We start from the raw sequence: 8,794 nt of genomic DNA, 5'->3' as shown, positions 1-8,794 counted from the left end.
TTTTTACCAAAAAATATAAAATAATGTTAAAATTATAACATTTATCGAGGATTCCTTGACTCGAGAGAAACAGCTCGTGGTCCATCAAATGTCAGACTAGTGTCTGGCTTCGTAAGAAGCCATCTTCAGTAAGAAAATATAAATAAGTAAACCTAACCTAACCTAACCTAAACAATAAATAAATAAGAAAAAATGAAAACCTTTTCGCAATTTTCTCCAAAACGAAATAAAATCTCTAAGAATCTAACCTTTCTTTATCGATTCTTCTCACGCTCCTAAAATTTTGGCATGTAAATTCGAGACACCTTGTATATAAGACGAAGCTTACATATTATTCTGACTTAAATAATGAAAAATATTTGTGATAGATAGTAGAATATCGTACACTACGTAACTACTCACTTTCTACACAAAAAATCGCACAATTTCTGATCGAAATTAGGGACATCGCGTGTGTTTGATTCCAATCGATGCATTGTCAGGGCAACTTGCGGTGACGCTGGTCGCGCGATCGTTGGTGGTCTCCGTCGAATTTCTAAAGCTACCGCAAACGTCGCCGGCTCTCCCGTCCTCTCTTTCTCTTATCCGTTTTCCTTCTCTAGTTCCCGCTGTATATTCTTACAGAATAGAGAATACTCGACTAACGATTCGCCGGCGAAGCTTCGTCATGCTTGCAAACTATCCCGCGCGAGCAACAGTGTAAGTCACCGAGACGCAGGTGGAAGTCACGGACGCAGGAGGAGAGGCAGAGTAGATCTCGGATTCTCGCGCAGGGCTGCAACTGCGAAGGCACGAGACGCGAATAGCCTAATCTGTAAGCTAATGACCGCATGGTTGTCGCGTCGTTGGAAATTACACCGCCGCGCGGTTTTGACAGATTATTACGGCAGCGTCGGGATGAAAGAGGAAGGTTGTCAGAGGATTCCTCGACCTTCCACGCGCGATTATCATAGGCGGATTTCTACGCAAAATCGACACGCAGCGGCAGCGAATACGCTCGGCTATAATGGCGGTAAAGAAGAGACGTGCACACTTAAGTATGCGTCGACAATGGAAGCGAGAGAAGAGAGAGGTCCGCGATTACAAGTTCCGCGATCGCGATCGCGGCCCTGCTCTTTGCGTGATCCTAGACGTATCTACGTGTGCGAGCTGTACGTGTCGTGTACGCCAAGAGACCTCACGATTGCTCGGTATATCACAGACCGGTGCAGTGACTGTCAGTAAACCGCGAGCTTGACTCCGACCTCATCTCGGTTACTACCGGTAGTCGAGGTGGAGAGAGGTCGGCAATTGCCGTTGAACGTACGTCCTATTGTGCGCCCAAGATGATTCTCCCTGAACCGTAAAAGTCGATAAACACGATAATTAAATAAGCTGCAAATTACGTGTAATTGCATGCAATTAATACCGCACGTAATTAAGTAATTAATAGTATATGTAATTATATTAGCATAATTATAGAATTAATATAAATTATACGCCGATAATTTATTTATCATTATTACTAATGTTATTAAAAACTTTCTGCAATTATTTCTTTTATACGAATTAAATTAAATTCTTACGCGAAATCATCGTTATCTTTTTTTTATGTTTCGTTTTTACGTTCGTTATATTATTGATATAACATTATATTCGGATTTAATGTCAGTCATAACGAATAAGTCACGACAGCGTTAATTAATCTTTCGACGCGCGCGCGTTATATCTGACTTGATAATCTATACTTAAACTTTCGGCATAACTTCTACATCGACATTAAGCGAAGATTGCTTATGTAAGTTACTTAACTAGTGAATGATCGTCCGTCCATTAATATTGACATCTCATTAAAGCGGCGGGATTTCTAATAATTCGCCGCGGTTCCAGCCGTTCGAAATCGATTTGCGACACGAGCGGCCCGGCCAAACTAACCCGTCGTGATTTTGCTCCGATACAACTTGAATAATTCACCGACCCGGCTACATATCGTACACGAGAATACGAACAGTAATTTGTATTAATGCTCCGATAATTATTATTCAAAGGCTTTCACGCGCAGAAAGACACGAGCGGCTCTATTGAACATCGCTGAATCTTTAGAATGGCACTGCCAGTAAATAAGTAATTATCGCTATTACCGGCACGTGTTACGTTGAGTCAACGGTTCGCGTATCGTTAAGTATCAAGGCATCTGCAATGATGCCGCGAAACGCTGGTGGTCCGAGAATAAAGCACGTGTACCACGCATTAAGCAATGGCCTAAAAGTATATTACATTCAGCATTCGCTAGCATTAATCTCTGTAATATTATCTTAATTAACATTAATCTTTCGAATCATTAACACACTATTTTGTCTTTTTATTGCGACTTTTATTACGCAACAATAAATCTCCTTCCATGTCTTGGAACTAAATTATTTTCAAAATAAACAATTCTTTCCCCAGAAATTCATTCTAGATATTTTATCAACATGATAGATACGATATTAGCTCATCAATCGAATCGAAGAATTCAATAATTTAAAAAGGAATATTAAAAAGTAAATTGTATATGAAAATTTTTTCGATTGCATCGATATTAATCTCTGTAATATTATTTTATTTAACATTTATCTTTCGAATCATTAAGACATTATTTTGTCTCTTTATTGCGACTTTCATTACGCAACAATTCATCTCCTTCCATGTCTTGGAACTAAATTATTTTCAAAATAAACAATTCCTCAAAAATTCATTCCAGATATTTTATCAACATGATAGATACGATATTAGCTCATCAATCGAATCGAAGAATTCAATAATTTAAAAAGGAATATTAAAAAGTAAATTGTATATGAAAATTTTTTTGATTGCATCGATATTAATCTCTGTAATATTATTTTATTTAACATTAATCTTTCGAATCATTAACACACTTTTTGTCTTTTTATTGCGACTTTTATTACGCAACAATTAATCTCCTTCCATGTCTTGGAACTAAATTATTTTCAAAATAAACAATTCTTTCCCCAGAAATTCATTCTAGATATTTTATCAACATGATAGATACGATATTAGCTCATCAATCGAATCGAAGAATTCAATAATTTAAAAAGGAATATTAAAAAGTAAATTGTATATGAAAATTTTTTCGATTGCATCGATATTAATCTCTGTAATATTATTTTATTTAACATTTATCTTTTGAATCATTAAGACATTATTTTGTCTCTTTATTGCGACTTTCATTACGCAACAATTCATCTCCTTCCATGTCTTGGAACTAAATTATTTTCAAAATAAACAATTCCTCAAAAATTCATTCCAGATATTTTATCAACATGATAGATACGATATTAGCTCATCAATCGAATCGAAGAATTCAATAATTTAAAAAGGAATATTAAAAAGTAAATTGTATATGAAAATTTTTTTGATTGCATCGATATTAATCTCTGTAATATTATTTTATTTAACATTAATCTTTCGAATCATTAACACACTATTTTGTCTTTTTATTGCGACTTTTATTACGCAACAATTAATCTCCTTCCATGTCTTGGAACTAAATTATTTTCAAAATAAACAATTCTTTCCCCAGAAATTCATTCTAGATATTTTATCAACATGATAGATACGATATTAGCTCATCAATCGAATCGAAGAATTCAATAATTTAAAAAGGAATATTAAAAAGTAAATTGTATATGAAAATTTTTTCGATTGCATCGATATTAATCTCTGTAATATTATTTTATTTAACATTAATCTTTCGAATCATTAACACACTGTTTTGTCTCTTTATTGCGACTTTTATTACGCAACAATTAATCTCTTTCCATGTCTTGAAACTAAATTATTTCCAAAATAAACAATCCTTTCCTCAGAAATTCATTCCAGATATTTTACCAACATGATAGATACGATATTAGCTCATCAATCGAATCGAAGAATTCAATAATTTAAAAAGAAATATTAAATAAGTAAATTGTATATGAAAATTTTTTCGATTGCATCGATATTAAGAGTTAATCTCTGTAATATTATCTTAATTAACATTAATCTTTCGAATTATTAAGACACTATTTTGTCTCTTTATTGCGACTTTTATTACGTAACAATTAATCTCCTTCCATGTCTTGGAACTAAATTATTTCCAAAATAAACAATTCTTTCCTCAGAAATTCATTCCAGATATTTTACCAACATGATAGATGCGATATTAACTCATCAATCGAATCAAAAAAATTCAATAATTTAAAAAGGAATATTAAATAAAGAAATTGTATATGAAAATTTTTTCGATTGTATCGATATTATGCATTAATCTCTGTAATATTATCCTAATTAACATTAATTTTTCGAATCATTAAGACACTATTTTGTCTTTTTATTGCGACTTTTATTACGCAACAATTAATCTCCTTCCATGTCTTGGAACTAAATTATTTCCAAAATAAACAATTCTTTCCCCAGAAATTCATTTCAGATATTTTACCAACATGATAGATACGATATTAGCTCATCAATCGAATCGAAGAATTCAATAATTTAGAAAGGAATATTAAATAAGTAATTTGTATATGAAAATTTTTTCGATTGCATCGATATTATGCATTAATCTCTGTAATATTATCCTAATTAACATTAATCTTTCAAATCATTAACACACTATTTTGTCTCTTTTTTGCGACTTTTATTACGCAACAATTAATCTCCTTCCATGTCTTGGAACTAAATTATTTCCAAAATAAACAATTCTTTCCTCAGAAATTTATTCCAGATGTTTTACCAACATGATAGATACGATATTAACTCACCAATCAAATCGAAGAATTTGATAATTTAAAAAGGAATATTAAATAAAGAACTTGTATATGAAAATTTTTTCGATTGCATCGATATTAAGCATTAATCTCTGTAATATTATCTTAAATTATTAATTAACATTAATCTTTCGAATCATTAAGACACTGTTTTGTCTCTTTATTGCGACTTTTATTACGCAACAATTAATCTCTTTCCATGTCTTGAAACTAAATTATTTCCAAAATAAACAATCCTTTCCTTAGAAATTCATTCCAGATATTTTACCAACATGATAGATGCGATATTAACTCATCAATCGAATCAAAAAAATTCAATAATTTAAAAAGGAATATTAAATGAGTAAATTGCATATGAAAATTTTTTTAATCGAATCGATATATTAATAGAATTAAACTAATATTGCAAAAAAATATAATTAATGCGGTATTTTATAATTAATTATGCTTCACACGTTCCCGAGCTGGACATTATCGCCGCATAAGCAGTTGACGGCTATAATAATCTGTTAACTGGTAAATAAAATCTAAAAATCGCAGACCCGCCTCTTATTTTAATCGCGCTCTCGTCCCTTGGTAAAACCACCATAACGCAGCGAGAGACGCTCGTCAGCAGGACTTTTGCGGAAGACCGTTTAACGAGTAAGGCAAAGATCGCGCACACGCAGACAGGTAACAACAACGCGGCGCGATCGAAAGAAAATTCCGCGAGCTTAATCGATCGTATATTACGGACGGACAGGTGACAGGAAGTGGCGTCGATACGCCGACGTAAATCACCATTATTTTACAGGACGTTTATCAGCCTAAAACGTACGTTTCCGCGTGTCACATTCGCGAAAAAATCACAACCAAGATTTAGAAGACGCGAATTTCCCGGCACGTCGGATTACAAGTTGCGTGATTAAGGACGAATGATTTCCTTGGTAAATGGACGAACGGACAGGCGCGTATAATTTATTCCGAATGCGGAAGCCGATCGACGCGATGACAATATCGTAAATATTTAATTAATTAATTAATTAAATCGATATAAAGATGTAAATGAGATATTTTTTCCTGCGAAAGAGAAACGAAAGAAAAGGTAAGAGAGAGGAAGGATACGCGGCAGGTAATCTTGAGAAAAACCCCGGGCAGTTAATCTGAAATGTAAATTCGAAAACGATCGCCGCCCACACCGGTTGCCGTCCGTTTTTCCTACAATTAACGACCTGTCGGTAAACAGCCAGAAATTGGCGCGATTCGCGCCGTTTTGCGCCGTGGGTGCAGCTTTGACGAGCCGAGTAAGCGCCAGAGTCTAACCTGTAATTAGGACACCTTGGGTGCGACTCTAATTAAGGGCCTTAGCTCTTCATAAATCTCCGACTCTTACGAGGATCATGTTTGGATGAACCCAGAGAAATCGAATCTTGGGGTCGTTTAGAAAATCAAATCACCCACGGCCACCATATAATCGATCGGCCAGACAATAAACGTTGTCAAAAAAGAAAAAGAAAATGATTAATATAACCGACAAAACCAATAGAAACGAATTTTATAGATTAAAATGTAAGAGAGATTCCGATAGAGGCGAAGGAAAGTATGAGAGGAGAAATTGATTTAAAATTTATCAAAAAAATATGATGATATAATATTGATATTAAAAATATTGATATAAAAAATGAAGATATAATATTGATATTAAAAATATTGATATAAAAAATTGATATAAAAAATATGATAAAATATTGATAAAATATTGATGTTAAAAAAGAATGTGTGCGAAGCGAGGGGGGATACAGAATACATCGCATTGTTCATACAATGATTTTACGCGCGACTTTCCCTTCTCCACTTGTGTAGATACTCGAATTATTCGTCGCCTTCGGCGTGTGTTGTTGCGCAACCGACGATGCAGGGCATCCCTCGTCGAGACGAGAGCTCGGGGAAAATCTCGCGCGTCTTGGGAATCGTCGCAACCTGCGGCCGGAGGCAGGTAACCGTACGCAAGTCAGCCGAGGCCGCGAATAGTCGCGCGAGAGTGAGTCCGCGTCAGTCAAACGCGTGCTATTATGTTGTAAATCATCGGTGATTGTCTGAACTGGAACTCCAGCGGTGGCGAGATGCGTTGCCCGGCTAGTAATAATCAATTTATGCACTTCATCGACCGCAATAAATTTGTTATTAGCCGCAGCCGTCACCGCGTTAGCTTATGCTAGGCTGGATCGCTTCAGGATCGGATGAGAAGAAGAGATCTCGCAGCTCGCGACAAAAAGGCATCAATTATAGACCCGAAAAGTGAATAAAATGAATTTTCCGAATTTTACTCACGTCATCAGAAAAGACGACATGGGTACTCATCGATTTATAAAAAAAAAATTCAACAATAAAATATACGAGATCTCTTACCGACTCTGAGTCCGATCCTGGATCGATCGAATCTGCGCGGTAGAGAGACCTATAAATAGATCCCTAGATCACGCGAACCTCGCACACACTGATACAATATCGGGTGACGCATACGTTTGTCGCCTTCTTCGCGCGAGATGTAATATCGCGTTTGATGGACAACGCGATGGTGTCGATGGATCGATCGATTGATGATCCTGCGATCCGGCGATCCGGCGCAATTACGCGCGGGTTTGTTGGATACGAAATCATCGAGACTCATTAGTCTTTGTTATATAATTACATAATGGCAATTTGATTGCGAGGACCTCATTTTTGATGGCTGGGAGTCATCGCGAAAATGAATAGTGAATGTAAATATGTTAGCCGCGTCTTTTTACCAGCCAATGTTATTATTATTATTATTTTAATGCTTTATCACGATAATGGAAATGTCACTTTCATGATTTATAATATTTCTAATTTTGTCATAATTTGTGCCTTTTACTCTTATTCGAAATTAATTGAAATCCTTAATCCATCATTATTTACGATCGTATATGACATTGTGATAGACACAGATCGATAATCGTTACTTTAAATTATGTGTTCGACAAAATTAAAATTAAAATTAAAATTCTGTTCTAGATTTATTGAAAAAAATTAGTCACTTTACGAAATTTACAAATTAACTAAATGTGAAATTTTTAATTAAAAAAATATTAAAGTACATTTTATGAAAACTCAAGTTTTCCTGGCAATTAACAGTCTGTGTTGCACGAAGCCGCAAAGAGTTTTCGGTAAATTAAAATCCGCCAGTGGGCGTAAACCCTTCGAATTCATCGGGACGCGACCGTTCCTTTTCCTCTTTGGGGCCGGCTTTCATTTGGTGCGTATTAGTGGAGGATAATGAACTTTTCGAGGCTGCTCGCCGCCTTTTGCGAGAATGACTCCGAATTCCCGAAAAACGAGAGAAGACAAATGGAAATACGCCCTGAAATTCTCTCCTAGAACAGAATCCGCTTTTTCTTCAAGAACAAACGGGTTAAGTTAAGTCGCACAGATTCTCACAAAACATAAAATTATCGTCTGTATTATAAAAGCCAAGTGTAAATATTCGATAATTAATGTACACCCACGTGTACGTTGCGGTTGAGTGCCATGTGACATATTGCGTTGTGACAATTCGAAAAACTGATCGCGTGGCTCCACGTGAAACGTCAAAACACATCATGACTAATCTTATCAATATCAAAAATAGATAGCTCTAAATAAGATTCGTCAATAAAGATGTTTTTGCACGACCTCTGGTACGCGATATTGACACGGTGCGTTTAATCAGCGTTGCAAATACGCTAAATTGCACCACAATATAGCCTGATTATCGATAATTCCGAGAGCCGGTGCCGTCTCAAAGACGTCATTCGTCATGTATTTACTTTATACTATTTATCGAACGCGTAAACTCGACTTACGAAATGTCTCGCAATTGTATGTATAATAAAAAATCTCGTAATAAGTGTTGTCATAAACTTTGTGAAATTTCATTATATTTTACTCCACATTTTTTTATATATTTTAAAGTAGATATTTTTCCGAAAATAATATTAGAGATATTTTTACAAAGATAGTAACACAAA

General features: G+C 35.0%; 1 long non-coding RNA gene across 1 annotated transcript; it reads left to right on the top strand.

Moving 5' to 3' along the window:
* Positions 1 to 1,478, top strand: LOC145964220 (uncharacterized). The gene is made up of 3 exons (XR_014436372.1): positions 1 to 128; positions 625 to 814; positions 878 to 1,478. It is a non-coding gene; the product is annotated as an uncharacterized LOC145964220 (long non-coding RNA).
* The last annotated feature ends 7,316 nt before the right edge of the window (positions 1,479 to 8,794 follow it).

Source organism: Camponotus vicinus, unplaced genomic scaffold (genome assembly GCF_025532165.1).
Source record: "Camponotus vicinus isolate PSW18456_S1 unplaced genomic scaffold, iyCamVici1.0 SCAF_13, whole genome shotgun sequence".
NCBI lineage: Eukaryota > Metazoa > Arthropoda > Insecta > Hymenoptera > Formicidae > Camponotus > Camponotus vicinus.
This window is presented reverse-complemented; position numbering and strand designations above follow the sequence as displayed.